The sequence below is a fragment of the Arvicola amphibius genome, chromosome 5 (assembly GCF_903992535.2).
Source record: "Arvicola amphibius chromosome 5, mArvAmp1.2, whole genome shotgun sequence".
Taxonomy (NCBI): Eukaryota; Metazoa; Chordata; class Mammalia; order Rodentia; family Cricetidae; genus Arvicola; species Arvicola amphibius.
The window spans coordinates 40,113,800-40,127,964 of NC_052051.1; the positions used below are offsets into that span (position 1 = coordinate 40,113,800).

Sequence of the window (14,165 nt, forward strand, 5' to 3'; positions counted from 1 at the left end):
AGTGGTCTCTTTTCTTGCTTTCATCTATCTCTACTAAGATAAATGTACTTTAAAATGCCCCATGCCTTCGTCCCCAACAGTAAAATAATCCATGAGTCAGAAACATTCCATGGACACGGCTCTTTGATTTACCCACTCTTATCTTGAAATGATGACTCAAGTCAATTTAGCAAGGTATCTTTTACAGGGATAGCTTCAGGGTCATATACATAACAGTAGTAGCACCCTTAGCTCCAGAAACAATCCTTCTGGGAGTCTCAGGAAAGGCTCAGGATTGAACTTTTTCATTCTTACCAGTCAGGTATGGATACTCTGTCTACTCCCAAGCCAAGAACACTCTATTCCCAGCTCTGGGAGGTCACATCTCATGAAAACAAAACATAAAACCCTTCATTTACTAGTCAACTGTCAGCAAATTCAGAGTTTATCTAGTACATGATGCTTTAAATCATGTATCATTCCTTCTCCGTTAGCGTGTAACTAATTAGTTAAATTTCAAATAAGTACTGTAGACTTGTTTAAAGAAGAAATTTCCCATGAGGCTTGGCAAACATAGCCTGCAGTCTTAGGAATAAACCTCATTTTGGGATGCCTAGGGACGGAGCAGACTGCATTGTGACATCTCCCGGATTGATCTGCGAGCAAATTCAACCCCTTTGCCTACCTTCTCAGATGCTCACATAAGCAGAACATTTTGGACACACTGTGTGACAACAGGTTTCAAAGGGGAAGCACTCCACAAGGACAAGGATCACCAACTCAGGGCTGAAAATGCCTTGTGCAGAAGGTATCCAGTGCGTGTTCCCCAAGGAACGAGTAAGATTTAGGTGCAAACTGGGTTGTATGGGAGAGTTTGCATGAAGTAAATGCCATTTCCTGTGAAGTCGCAGCTTCTGGAGAGGGTGGAAGGTGAAAGGTGAAAGGTGGCCCCTTACACCACCGACTTCTGTTAAGAGTTCCTACATGCTCTGTCATAAAAGTCTTCCTTCTCCGGCTCTCAGATCCAGGGATCCCTGAGATGCTATGGAGGAAGAGCTTGTGAGTAGAACTTCCCACCCCTAGGGAGTGAATGATCCTGTTTAGGGATGGCCAGCATACTGGGAATGCATCTTGTTTCATCATTCTCTTCTTATAGTCTCTGGAAATTCCTCCAGTCTTCAAATTCCAAATGTTTAATGGTTCTCCTCAGAAGGCATTTGCTCCAGGATTTCCACATCCTAAGTAAAGTATCCCTTCCCCTCTTATATTCATTCATGTGACTACAAAAGATACAAACATGAACACTCAATTTCTAGAACTGTCTCCATATCACTTCGTTTTTTATGATGCGGTGAGACACTCATAGGTGGAATTCACCTAGATATAATGCTGGCTTAGGCCAAATGATTCATTAAAGGTAAACAAGCTTACCAAGAAGAGACAGCAGCCTTCTGCCTCCTTCATAGGACAGCTCTGTCTTTTCACCTGTAGTGGGTACAGAGGTGCACGAATGGTCCTCTCATTAAAGATGTGGCTTTCATATGTTGCATAGCCATAGGCAATGCCATTCTCCTAATATCAATAGCTTGGGAAATTGCTATTGATCATGACAGGGTAATCATTTTATTATCTTTTACTTACAGGATCAATTATACAATCAGAAGCAAGTATAGGAGTACATGTATTCAATTCTAACCAGGAGTTCTATTCACTTCCAATTTAAACTCTTTGATTGTTTAATTGATCACTACAAAACTATCTAGTTAAAAGTCAAGTAAACATATGAAGAACATTCAAGTAAAAAAGCATCCACAATATAATGTTTATTGGGAAAATCAGGATAAATACACATACTATGCTTTCTCAGCTTTGAAAATGGTTATACACATATATCTAGACATACTAAGAATAAATACAACAAAATATCATCAGTACTTACTCAGAGATGTCAGAAGTAGGTAAGCATTTGATTTCTTTCTTGTAGTTTTGAGTTTGCTACATGCTTTGTAACACACTGCATAGAGGTGACCAGTGAGGTAAACATCTCCAACAGAGCTGCACATCCTATACTAAGTCAATAAAATGACTCATGGATCTCCTCTGTTCTTCCTGTCCTGCCTGAAGCACAATTTTTTTTACATGGGTTTGATTTGCTTCAGTGCTCAGAAACTGCTGCAGTGGAGCACAGGGGTGGACGCCTGCCTGGGCTCCAAGGACCAGGTAAAGAACTAATTTTAGGGCTGGCCCAAAAGGGACAAGACTTACCTGTCCAGTAAATAATTTGGAGAGAGGAGGGTGATGGCTTTATGTTTCTCATGCAATTTATCCTCTTTTTACTTCTAAAAATAAAAAGTGTTTCTTTCTTCCTTCTAAGGCAGTGTGTTCTGTTCTAAGAAAATTCAACTGTTTGAACATATCTTTCAACTTATTTTTATCTCCTGTAGGAATTTTTATTTGTAAAACACAAAAATGATAAAAACTAGACAAATAAAGATCCAAATTATATAATGATTATCTTTCTCTGAACATCTCTGAAACAAGAATATGAACTGATTCACTGTAGCTTTGCAGACTGAGTTCCAAGATGCTGCTAACTTAACTAGCTATTGTATACACATGTGCCCATATGTGCAGGTATAATTCCTATAAGATATGAGAATGATTATATAGCCATGTATACATAAAGTGTAAAGATGTATAAACATATGCTCTATAAAATTCAAAATGGCATCAAGATATATGTTACATATGTTTATCTGCAGTTTGCATGTTCAGGACACATAAATCACATACACACTCTAAATTCATACTGCCACATTTTGCAAATTATAAACACAACATGCAATGCCTTTTACTTTGAAACTCTCTTTAGGATATAGATAGATAGATGATGGTACTTACAGAAGATCAGAGTTTGGTTCTCAGCACCCAGGTAGGGCAGCACACAATCACTGAAACTCCATCCAGTGGCAGAACTGGTACCTTCTTCTGGCCTCAATAGGTACTCTCAATCACACGGCACACACAGACACAGACACCACACAGACACAGAAAGAAAACCTTATAATACACTTTAAAAACTTTCTTTAAAGAATATTATTTTTACCATTAAAACTATCACAGCCCATTAACCTATGGGTAGTTAGAAGATGCCTTCAAAGTCAATGGTGTTTTCTCTGTTTCTTCATTTAGGGGTGATTCGAGGCATCTGTTGTCTTGTTGTTGTATATGTCCTCTCATTACCTACAGATATTGTTTCATTAAATAAAAACAGTTTCTAAAAGAAGTAAAATGAACAGTAAAATCTATTCCCACTATGCCCCAGGCCACCTCTGCAGTGGTGAACACAGAGCACTTCTGATCCTAATCCCTCTTGCATGCCTCTGTACAGTCAGATCAAGGTTATTGAACAGAAGTATAATATGAGACACAAGTTGAACTCAAAATCTTTTGGTAGTCACACTGAAAACAATCAGGACGTCACAGATGAATACACAACATCTCCTCAGTATACACAAGGCCTGAGTGCGATCCGTAACACACACACACACACACACACACACACACACACACACAGAGGAGAAAGAGGAAAGAAGTGAGAGAAAAGAGAATGGTAACAGTAAAAATTGATGTTAGTAACACATATTATTTATCGAAATATATCCAAAGTAGTATAATACAGTACAGTGTGCAACCATTATAAAAGTCTGGTATTTTATACTGCTTTCCTCATGCTGTCTAGAAGATGGTACATATTTCACACTTAGTGCATATGTCAATTTGCCCACCACATTTCAGTGGCTCAGTAAACAAATATGGCTCATGGTTGCTTTGTTGGAAAGTTACTTCTAGAAAATATACTAAAATTCTTCATTCTTTTTTTAAAAATATTTATTTATTATGTATACAATATTCTGTCTACACGTATGCCTGCAGGCCAGAAGAGGGCACCAGACCTCATTACAGATGGTTGCGAGCCACCATGTGGTTGCTGGGAATTGAACTCGGGACCTTTGGAAGAGCAGGCAATGCTCTTAACTGCTGAGCCATCTCTCCAGCCCCAAATTCTTCATTCTTGATTTGTGAATTTAGGAACTATCTTTGACTCTATGCTATACACTGCCTCTTTTTCTGCTCCCCAATTTGCCAAGTATCTTTTTTTTGTCAAAACTATGTTTTCAACAAAAACTAGAGCAGCTGTTTTTAATCCATGGGTTGTGACCCCTTTGGGGGTCAAATGATCCTTTAACAGGGGTCACCTAAGACCATCTGCATACCAGATATTTACATTAGGATTATAACAATAGCAAAATCACAGTTATGAAGGAGTAATGAAAATGGCTTTATGGTTGGGGGGACATTACAACACAAGGAACTGTATTTAGGGGTCACGGCATTAGGAAGGCTGAGAACCACTGGTCTGGAGCCTTGTATTTACACCTCTTTATTAGTTCACCATGAAGGGGCCCTGCCTTCTCCTCCTCTTTCATTTTCCTTCCCCTAATACACTGCTCCTTTCACACAGTACAGTTCTAGCAGGAAGATTCTCTTTCAAGGGGGCTGAAGGCTGTATCAGTGGACATTTAAAACCAACTGCTCAATACCCCTAGAAACCTTTGAGTTAAAAAAGAGTGGGTGTTCTTACTGACACTTAAAAAATATGACATTCAAAGGTCTCATATACATAACTTTAGGTAAGGATTTACCTGACCTATAAAGAAAGAGTCATGGTTATACTTCATCATAACAGCAACATTGAAACAGATTCTAGGATTAACTCCATATTACAGAAGCAGCTCGACAAATTTATCCCAAGTCCACAAAGCAAGTGAAGGCACTCAGTCCCACATCTGCCACTTTAGGACACCATATCAAGACACAGGCACACTTAAGACTATTTAGCTACCTCATCCTTCCTAATGGGAAGGCTCTGACAAACAGCGAGTGAAGGGTGTCTGCCACCAGAAGGAGAATAACTATTTTCTCAGAGCAACGACAAGAATTTCAAGACGCAGGAGCGATATCTAAAATGGGCTCCAAGTGCCTGTTTAATTGTCTTTCAGGCAAGCTCACATCAGACCCATATTATAACAAAGCTGCAGGGGTAACTTTCTTTTGGTACTGAGTTCAATTCTCCTCCCACGCGCAGCCATCCCCAAGGAGAAAAGACTTGGTTATGAAGCTCAGCATGTGGACAGTGTTCCATTGATTTCAACTTTGCTTTCTCCCTAACCTTGCTAACTAACTTTGCTAACTAAATACTAAGAGTCACATCTAATCAAAGTCCCAAAGTTGAATCCTTAGGAAAATGGATTTCTGAAGAAAATCATTCTCGAGTAATTATACATGTGTATTAGACAAAATTTACATAAAAATATGAATAATGTTATTTAATTTTCCAATTCAGGAAAACAAGCTGCTAGCGCTGGGATGGCTAAAAAGATATGTTACTCAGGGGAGATGATGATACAATGTTAAATATCTGTAATAAAATATAAAGGCCACCAAAACAAGAACAGATGCCTCAGCAGATGGTGTGCAGTGTGCCTACCCAACATTCTCACTCCTCATTCTGGAGAGTGATAACGATGATCTCAACTAAAATTCTGTGCTTCCTAAAGCTTTCTCACAATGGTGACCCTGTTTAATCCAACGCAAAGATTGCTGAGATATGAAAGACTCTCGAATTTTCTAATACGATATAATTCTCCCTGCTTCTATTTCTTCCTGCTGGGAATATACTTGTGATACCTAAAGATGGCGAGTCCATCCTGATCATGAGGCTAAAGTCCAGGTAAGAAGGTTAGAGAATGAATCTATAAAGAGTGTGGGTTCCTTAGGTTCACCTGGCTCTTACCCCAGTTCTGCATGACCTACCTTTGACCCAGATGCAAGAATAAATGTGAAACATTGTGCTAAACACCGTGGCTCAGGGCTCCCTCTGATGAGTGCCCTAACGATACTAGAACCTCGATGTGCCCCAAGTGATATACAGGAACTTCAATAACTGACCATGGCAGAAATGACATTGTCTTTTACGATACTATTTGTTTTAATCTTAAAAATGAGTTCAGGGACTGGAGGATGGCTCAGAAAGATGGCTGCTCTTCCAGAGGTTCTGAGTTCAATTCCCAGCAATCACGTGGTGGCTCACAACCATGTATAATGAGATCTGGTGCCCTCTTCTGGCATGCAAGTATACACACATGCAGAACATTGAAAACATAATAAATAAATAAATAAATCTTTTTTAAAAAATGAGTCCAGAACCTCAACAACAACAACAACAAAACCTAGTGGTCTGGCATGTTTTCAAATGTAGAAAGTTAATATTATGCTAACATTGAAATTAAGTGATGGTCCTCACAGATATGTGCGCCGCTCTGTAGTCCAGGGATGGACCAACTGGTCAGTACCAGGTATATGATGTGCTTTTGTAAGGAATGTTTAACTGGAACTCAATAGCACCGTCATTAGCAGATTGTCTAGGGCTGCTTTGGTGACAGTGACAGAGCTGAGATGTTGCAACAAAGACAGTGAGCTATATATATTAACTGGCCACTTACAGAAAAATAATGTTGATTTTTAAATACATAACTATTTATGGAACAAAACCTAGGGCTATTCACACCGAGTAGATAAGTTCTATATATAACCTTCTATTAGTTTAAACATTATCTTGCTCTTGTAGTTATGCCAAACAGGGGAAAAAAACTAAGTTTTCCATGTTTCAATGTCTTCAAAATTATGAACAAAGAAAATGATGCTATGAAGCTGTGGAGGTGGGGGGAGAAGACTTTCTTAAGGCTGCTCTGATTGGCCACGCACAGTTCAGCATCTGGCAAGTTCTCTAATGTATGAAAATTCAGAATGCCTAAAATGTCCTTCGACTGACAGTGATAAGAAATGAAACAGAGGCCCACTGGAGAAAATCTCACCACGTGACCAGCAGGAATGATCTCATCTCACCTCTCCTGACGCTGGGTTAGCATATCCATCTTCTGTCTGCCAACCCACACACAGTTTGAATCATTTGAACCCATTTGTGGGCATCGCTGACTGGGTACTGGGTTTCTCTCAATGAACCTCCAGATAACCTATAAGGAATTTATCATGTTCACTTGTGCTGCTGTTAAAATATTATGCAAGATTTCTATGTTTTCGTGTTAGGTATTTTCTTTTGAGGCAGGGTCTTACAATGTACTCCTGGTTGACCTGAAACTGTGTAGACTGGGCTGGCTTCAAACTTGTAACATTCCTCCTGCTTCTGCTTCCTGAGTGCTGGGAGTGTGTCTGTGTACACTAAGCTTAGTTTGAAAAGATATTTTAAGTCTTACATGACACTTAAGTTTCAAAAATTCTATTGTCTAATATGAGACATATTTATGTTAGGATCTAAAGAGTGAAAATCCTAACCTCACTGCCAAATATAAGCTGGGAAACTATTCCTGCTAGTGCTTGGTCTTCAGAAGCTTTTAAAGCACAGTTTAAAATAAAAGATATAGACCTGAATAGTGGTAATAGTTTTTCTTAAGATTTAAGTCCAATTGAAATAAACGAAGACTGGTCTACAGTTACATCACTAATTACACCGCATTTCACAGAGATCTTCACCCAAGCCCATGTTATTTCACGGGCTGGGAATGTGATAAGAGCTGGGTTTTTACCGAACCCAGGTTAGAAACCGAGACTGGTACTCAGTCCCTATGTTCTTAAGTTCAAGGACATGATTGCTTTTCTGCTCGACTATGACTATGTTTACACCAAAAAGCCTCCACTGGGAATTCCTAACAGGAATGTAATTATCCTTTTCACTATGTCTTTCTAAAGCTCCCTCCTCTGAAGAGAAGCCCAGCAGGTTGGGCTTGCCAAAGAAGTGTGTCAATCTGCAAGTCTGTGTCCGAAGCTATGTGCATGTTCTTCGTCCCCAGGGACCCAGAGACATGCACATGGGCAGCTTACCACACACCCATTTATGGTCAAAAATCACATCTAAGCTCTGCCTCTAAGAGCCAGAGATGCTTTAAATGGGCAGATAGCAGGCCTAGGTTCACGTGACCTTAGCATCAAGGAAGAAGCAAAATATGACTAGAAAAGCAACGGCAGAGCTAGGAGTACCTGAGGCAGCCAGCCTGTGTAAGGAAAAGCATTGTGTCATAGCCCTGTGTCAGGGAATAGCAAGGCAACACAGGAGGGGTATGTTTTCCACAGCAGCCACACTAGGAATGAGGACCAAGAAGGAGCTGGCTGGTGGCACAGATGGCTTCCAGGTTAGGGAAGCTCAGCAGGATACACCAGTCAGCCACATGGTAGAGATGGGAAGGAAACTCTGGGATACTGGGGCAAGGATGGAGTAGGTGGAATCAGGACAGGATTTGCAACTCTAAGGTGCAGAACACCCAGCCAGAAACCTGCTCTCTGGAAATGGCCACTGCTGGCTACTTATTCAAGAGTATTTCCCACAACATTGCCTGGTGGGCATTGTGTCCCAATGTGAGCCAAGGGATGAGGATAGGCAAGGCTGGTGGGTCTCAAACCTATATGCTATGTCAATCTGCCTTCCCCAGACAGAAAATCAATTGAATGGACAGCTTTTTCTGAAAAAGCTACTTTGAGAGACTGACTAACATAATCATAGGCGCTGGGAAGCCCCACACCCCACAGCCTTGGAGTTGAAATGAAGGAGAGTGGATAGCCTGAGACCCAGAAGCAGTATCTATGTCTCCATCCAAGTTCAAAGAATTGAGAAGCAGCAATGCTAGCGCACAAGGACAGAGTGGCTACACTGGCTCTGGCAGGGTGTGCATGCTTCTGCCATCCTGTCATTCAAACAGACTTACATTGGATTAGGTCAGTGGTTCTTGACCTTCCTAACGCTGTGATCCTTTAATACAGTTCCTCCTGTGGTGACCCCAATCATAAAATTATTTTCATTGCTACTTCATAACAGTAATTTTGCTACTGTTATGAATTGTAATGTAAATATCTGTGTTTTCCGATTTTTTTTTTTTAGGGTTGCGGCCGTCAAATTGAGAATCACTGGATTAGACAGTGATTTCTGCTCATAGTAGGGAGCATGACCAACATTCATCTATCTTCTTTTAGGAAGTGCCCACAAGACGTCATCAGAAACCATGTTAACCAGCTGCCTGGCACCCCTTAGCCCAATCAAGCTGACACATAAAATAACCATCGTTGAGGACTTACTCCTTAGAAGCTAGCATGGATAGAGTATTAGAAGTCTTTCAGTTTAGTGACATATGGAGCTGTTTATGTTTATGAACCCCATTTCTCCTGTGACTCTTCTGAGGGCTAAATTCAAGCCAGTATATCTGCTAAATGGGGCATTTGGTGTCAGCTTAGATAGACCTGATTCTGCTAACTCAAAGTCAAATCAAGTCTATAACACATCTTATTGAGGATACTTGCACATGGTTTAAATGTTAAAATGATTTTAGAATGAAATACTTTGGGCAAAGCACTATTGAGATTGAGTTTTACTATTTTCCTTTTCATCTTTTTAAGATGTAGCTAATACGAACCGAAAGGCCTATCTAGCTAACCTGCTGCATTTAGTGAGTACTACCAGAGACTAAGTGTGGCCAGGCCACTGCTGTAGCCATTGATCACCTTATGCCAGTATGACCTACCCGGTAGATAGGCAACCAAGACGTAGCTTGTAGGAGCTAAAGAGAAACCTGAAAGCAATCTTTCTGAGCAAACAAACAATTTAATTAATAAATCACACATAAAGAAAAAGTAAGAGTCACACAAGAAAAGTGTTCTACCCAGCTACCTCTTCCTATCCCGTATTTAAAGGAATTCCGTAGCCAGCAGAAGACATAATGCATAGAGCTTTGACAAGCATTTTACCACTATGGGGATGTAAAAGCCAGGGTCATTGATTTTAGTATGGACTTGCAATTAAAATAAGACATTCAACCTTCAAATTTTGTGTTAAGTAAAAACGTAAATATACCTATTAGTGGTTCTGAAATATACCTATTAGAAGTCCATTTCAGGGTTAGAACGTTCACGAGGTTGGAGTAAATTCTTCTATTTGGTATACAAAATACAAAGCCAAATAACACAAATTCTAACTTGCCAAGAGAATTGCAATAAAAAGCAAATGATTTGTGTTTACGTGAGAGGTGCCAAGATTAATCATCAATGGACTACTCCATGTGCCTAACCGACCACAGCATCTATTCCAATCTCACAAACTATTCCTTTTTCCCACATCAAGAATCTACTCCTGTTAATCTGGTACATTAAAATATAAACAAATTTGATATTCATTTCAACCAAATAAAAGAGCCTCAGAGTCAAGAGGACTTAGATAGCTTGGAAGATGAAAAGTGCACGTCAACCACATGAATGTTGGCAGGGTTCAAGTTTATGCATTTCACATGTGCTTTAATCAGTATATTTGTGTATATAATATATATATATATTATATATAAATATATATTTCACAGGATCGGTGGTTACAGAATTGAGTACAAAAATTCTTTCTTCTCACAGGTCATATCATCAGATGACTGTATCACAGAGCTCTCTCAGACTGTGAGTGTACAGAAGCACACAGAATTGCAGTGATGGCTCGAAATACACAATGCGGACGTCCAGCAGACATTCCTCTCATTTTCATAATTAGCAGAGCTGAAGCACGAGAGACACAGTTTCTCAAGAGCCAGCACATTAATTCTGTGCTGTGGAGCAGTGATTTACACAACACAGGGATCAACAGTGTCTCCTTGTAATAAAGCAAAAGCCAAGGAAATCGAATAGTCTGGACCTGAAACACTGTCTACAGGCCACATGGTAAAAGCTCCTAAAAGGATGTGCATGTAAAGTAAAGGATAACCAGGCTACAATCCACGGCCCCAGAGAACATAGGTAACAAGGAGGGCCTAACGAGAGGTTCGTGGATTCCCCTGGGAAAGGGAAATAGAAGAGATCTCCTGGGTAAACTAAGATAAGGATGAGCGTGGGAACATGAGCAGTCAGGTGAGATGGAGGGGAGAGATGTCTTAATGGGGAGGCATTTCAGGGTTAGGCAGAAGCCTGGTGCCAGGGAAATTCCCAGGATGACCCCAGCTAAGACTCCTAGCAATAGTGGAGTGAGTGCCTGAACTGGCCATCTCCTGTCAATCAATCTCCACCAATCAGATTGGTGACTACCCTAATTATCATCAGAGAGTTTCATCCAGTAACTGATAGAAACAAATGCAGAGATCCACAGGCAAGCACTGTGCTGAGCTCCAGGTATCCTGCTAAAAAAAGAAGGAGAAGAAATTTTCTGAGCCTGGGGTGGGGGATGGGGTCAAGGTCATCACAAGGGAGCCTACAGAAACAACTAACCTGAAATCATAGGAGAGCACAGAGTCTGGACTGACACACAGGGCGTCTGCATGGGGCCAATCTAGACCCTCCACATATGCATGGCAGTTGTGTAGCTTGGTCTGCTTGCGGTACTCCCAGCAGTGGGAGCAAGGCTGACACTAACACTTTGGCTGGCTTCTGGAAACCTATTCCTTATTAGTCCGACCTCAACTTGATATGTCACGCTTTGTTAATGTTCATGGGAGGCCTGCCCCTTAAGAACAGAAACACAGGAGGAGTGTGTAGAGTGGGGAGGCGAAGGGGAGGTGGGGTGAGGAATTAGGATGAAAGGATGAAGGGGAAACTGATGTCAGAATGTAAAATAAATGAAAAAAAAATCAATAATAAGACAAAGCTCAGTCCTGAGCCCAAGCCTACTGGAAGGTGGCAGAACTCAAAAAAGTGGAGCTCAACAAAGGTCAAAGGGGACAGTGGGATCCCAGCCCTTCATCTTCTCCACTTTTGCTTTTTTGATTTCTACTCATGAGGTTAGCATGTCCCATAAACAATAGTGTCAGCCACTCCCAGACCGAAACCTCTATAAAGTCATGAGCCAAGATAATTCATTTCTCTTCACAAGTGGATTGGCTCAGGTTACCGTGACAGAAAGCTGACTAATACAGAGTTAGCCATAGTGTTTTTGTACAAATTTTATTAGCAGGAACTAGAGGATGCCATTACAAGCTGCTTCCTATTTTACATAAGTCCATGACAATGAGTCCAGGCCTGGAAGTAGGAGTGGGAAACTGGTCACCCGCCTTCTCAGGACCTCCAGATGTGACTTATCCAAGCGTTATTTCTAATTAGGCTCTGCAGGAACACTCTGTCTGGGATTTAGAGAACTCAGGTGACCTATGAATGAACTAATGGGAGTAAAATTACATCTTTGAACCAATCTGGCTTTAAAGTCTAGGACTCTTTGCAACTGAGGGCACTGACAACAGACCACAATAGTTCTAAAGGAACCTGTGATTCTGTCATCCGCAGAAACCACAGATATGTCTGTGCTACACTATGGCTCTTGTAGTGCCTTGTGGCACTACTTTGAAATGCTAGGAGCTGAATGAGATAACTGCTACATATTAAAGTGTTTAATGCATGAATCTAAAGATGCAGAAATACTAATCTATCACAATTTATAACATTTTTGTGGCTGGTTTACAAGATAATTTCCTTGGTAATTCTATTTTTATTTTATGCATTCATAACTATTATTCTAAGGAGGATCTACAGATTTCCCCAGAAATCAATGACTCCATGGACAAAAATGTTAACCACTCTCTCAGCTCAAAGGAATCAATTCACCTAACAGAGGTCAGATTCGGTCAAATGAATACATTGGATCAGATGACAAGACAAGGCAATAGAGCTATTTCACCTTTCTAACTTATGTACTCTCACACAGCAGATACCAAAGTGACCACACCTTCAAAGTACGAGGGCAGATGATGGAGAAGACACAAGTTGGAGAAATCAACTCTGTTCTCAGTGAGCCAGCCTCATAGGAAAATAACAGCAGTCATGGCACCAGACAACTGTTCTAGAGCAATTTTACTCCAGACATCTTTTACTCCAGATATACTTGCTGGAAGGATGATACTAAGAGCATCACAAGATCGTTAATGAGCCACTGTGGGTCAGCTAGAGCCGAGTGTTGAGAGACAAAAGGGAAGGTGATCCAGGACTCACAGCTATGTTGTCTCAAGCAATGGCTCCATCTGAAAGTGTTTAACTAGAACAGCTTAATGTCACCATGCATTGTGTAATTTTAAAAAGGCTTTTCAACAGTGGCATAATAGTACAGAGAAATGTTGCCTCAGACTAAGGAAAAGGCACAAATTAAATTGCATACACTTACAAACGGATGACTATAATTCTTTATCTGTCCTCATAGTCACACCTGCTAGTTTCCTGGGGGCTGCCACAACAAATTAGTACAAACTGGCTGGCTTAAAGACAAAATAACAGACACTGATTCTCCTGCAGTTTTAAAGGCCAGATGTCCCAAGTCAAAGCAATGACCCTGACAGTCACTCTTTCTACAGAGGCGCTGAAGGAGACTCCACTCCCTGCCTTGCCAACTTTTGTCCTTGGAGACAGTTCTTGTCTCGAGGTCACATCAGTGCAATCTCTGTTTCCGTCATCACATTGCCTTCCTCTCTTCCATGGGTCTCCCTGAAACTCCCCCCACTTCTCCTTATAAAGACAGAGACGACTTACTTAGCACCCCACAAAGAGTGATCATTTCAAAACCCTTAATCACATGCTTTGTCAGACATGGATTGCAGGCAAAGTTTTACCTAACACGACACTTTTTGTGACTTGAACGTACGGTTCTTCCAATTAAGAAATGAAATCTATCCTCTTACCCATGATCTGGACTATGTCTGGGGCTTTCATTGGCCCTTACCATGCAGAAAAGGTGGTCTTGTACCCTTGGTCACCTGGCTTGTTTCAAAGGAGTCCACTTCTTGTGGCTGGAGAACGTTCAGCATGTAAGAGCACTTGCTCTTCTAGAGGACCTGGGTTTTATTCCTAGCAGGCATATGGTGGTTCACAACCCTCTGTAACTCCACTCCCAGAGGATTCAACACACTCTTCTGGCTTTCATGGGCACTGTATGCACGTGGTGCATTACATACATATAGGAAAAGCATCCATCCATATAAAATAAAAATAAGTGAATGAAAAACACTAGAGCGAGCCCCTTTCCTGTCTTGTCTCTTGAAATGTGCCTCTACTACATGAAGAAGCCTGGACCACTTTTCTTTGAGAGGAAGGTAACCCCACCTTCAACCCAT

The 14,165-nt window shown here is 40.8% G+C and overlaps 1 protein-coding gene across 2 annotated transcripts in view; it reads right to left on the reverse strand.

Moving 5' to 3' along the window:
• Window positions 1–14,165, reverse strand: part of Plcb4 (phospholipase C beta 4) — a 363,836-nt gene that overhangs the window by 179,738 nt on the left and 169,933 nt on the right. Inside the window, exon 1 of one of the 2 annotated variants that reach the window (XM_038331032.1) lies at window positions 2,881–2,959. The exons of the other annotated variant lie outside the window; for it this stretch is intronic. The gene's annotated coding sequence lies outside the window, so the exon portion shown is untranslated. Of the gene's footprint in view, window positions 1–2,880; window positions 2,960–14,165 lie in introns of those variants that run through there. 2 annotated transcript variants of the gene reach the window in all.